Here is a 2,435-nt window from a genome sequence, read left to right on the forward strand (position 1 = left end):
GTATATATATATATATATATATATATATATATATATATATATATATTTATATATATATATATATATATATATATATATATATATATATATATATATTATATATATTATATATATATATATATATATATATATATATATATATATATATATTATATATATATATATATATATATATATATATATATATATATATATATATATATATATATATATATATATATATATATATATATATATATATATATATATATATATATTAGTGTTATGAGAAAAATATTTTTTTCAAATTTTAATACTCCTGCTATTTTATGTGATGAGATTCCTATCACTTATTATAAAAATCACCGTTATTTTGATATTGTGTGAAAAAGGTCCCCACCGATGCACTTGAAGTTACTGAGTTCTCACCAAAATAGGGAATTATTGTCGAAAAAATTTTAGAGACATTTTATGCATTTTGTTATCTTAGACACCTTACAAACAAGTATTTTATATGCTATTCAAGCAGAATGAGTAATGCCTTGTTGATAATTCAGGTTTCATGAGCCCAATTGTATTTTAATTTGAGACTATTGATCACAATTTAACAAGTGATAAACCCTAGAATAGAAACCTTGGGTGATTTTCTCCAGAGTAAAATTTGGATGATGCAATACTACCACAGTGTGTTTGGGTGTATTGCATCATCTATTGCATCATCATAGGCTGGCTCAGTAGCTTCAGTAATGTTCAGTTCCCTCTCGGACTTGACAGCCATTGGATGTGCTGCCTGGCTCTCTCACCAGGTAATTTCTATAGGAGTTTGCATTAATGCTACTGAAAAGAGGTTTGCATTTTAGTTTTATACTCATACTGAAGTGTTGATTTGTAGTCCTAACAATCATATGTTCTTGTATTTCAGAGAAACGGGAAACATGGCGTACTTTAAGTCTAGTGATACTGTGAAAAGAATGCACAAAAATGGACTTCAATCTACCATCATCCATTCATACAATGCGGCGTGATCTTCCTCGTGTTGAATGCTTGACAAGTTTCACCAGGCTACCTCAAAAACGGCATGTTTTGGGAAGATACTACATGTTACTGGAAGAAGACAATATGAAAAGTACTAGGATAAAACGGATTTGTCAGGAATTATCAGAGTTGTGGGGAAAATTCAGCTTTCCTACTCTCAGTCAGCAAGCCATTAATGCACGATTGACAAAAATGATACTTTTATATGTGAAGAATCAACGTAGACCAAAGGAAGGCTTTTTTGAATGGTATGAAGAGCATTTTTGACATCACCAAAGTTGATGGTGTTTGGCTGTGCCGTGAGGATAAAGAGCTTTATCACCAACAAATTGAGTCAGGTGGGAAGGTTAGATACACCACTCACAAGCCAGCACCTAAGTCCTCTATACATCCTTCAAAAAGACAGAGACATCTTCCAATATCACATGAACAAAGTGCTACTATATCTGACATGGAAAGTGAATCTGTTAGTTCAGGTGAAAATGTTAGCAGTGTAACAGAGGACAGTTCTGATGAAGAGCCAGTGCCGAACAAGAGAAAAAAACCATCTGCTACACACCAGGCCACAAAATTAGTGAGTCGCCAGAGTCTGTCTACCAACAAGGCATCTAAAGTTTGTGCAAGTCTTGCAGAAGAAGGCGTGCCTCTTCCTACACCAACACAATCAGGAGTATGGCGAGGAGTTATCAGACTTGCAGAAAAAAAGAAGGGTGAGATTAAGTCACTTCTAAAGGAAGAGAAGGATTATTGTCTCCATTTTGATGGGAAAAGATTAGTGAAACAGGAATACCAAGTGGTCTGCATCAAAACTGCAACTAGAGATGTAAGACTAGGGGTTGTACGGTGCAAAAGTGGATCTTCAAAAGATATATATGATGCACTCGAGAAAGTTATGGATGAATATGATGCCTGGTCAAGCATTAAAATGATTGTGTGTGACACAACTGCTGTAAACACTGGACGTTCAAATGGTGTGGTTGCAAGAATTCAGAGAACTATGAATGAAAAGGGCTTAGACGTGCCTCAATACATTGGGTGTCAGCATCACATATTGGACAGAATATTGAGGCATGTTCTGACTTCTATGTTTCTGAAACAACTTCAAAGCCGAGTCTGAACTACAAATTCGTCGATGAACTGTTAGAAAATTATAATAATCTACAAACTGAGTACAAGGCAGAGACTCAAATGGAAAAGACTGAGAACCCGGGTTGAGAGATGATTTCAAGTTCTTATATGAACTATGCAAAGCATTGCAGCATTACAAGAAGCATGATTCATTCCCCAATTATCAAATGGAAGAAATTGCCTTCACTACACAGTGCCCGATGGAACTCGAGGGCCATTTATACGCTCCTTGCATACTTTTTACTACCATCATGGCGTAATATTTTGGAACGTCCAGTGAGTTTCATCGCCAA

At 34.4% G+C, this 2,435-nt stretch overlaps 1 pseudogene; it reads left to right on the top strand.

Annotated features, from left to right (window-relative positions):
• Positions 1–914: 914 nt before the first annotated feature.
• Positions 915–2,131, top strand: LOC136840476 (uncharacterized; annotated as a pseudogene).
• Positions 2,132–2,435: the final 304 nt, after the last annotated feature.

This window comes from Macrobrachium rosenbergii, chromosome 7, assembly GCF_040412425.1.
Source record: "Macrobrachium rosenbergii isolate ZJJX-2024 chromosome 7, ASM4041242v1, whole genome shotgun sequence".
Taxonomy (NCBI): domain Eukaryota; kingdom Metazoa; phylum Arthropoda; class Malacostraca; order Decapoda; family Palaemonidae; genus Macrobrachium; species Macrobrachium rosenbergii.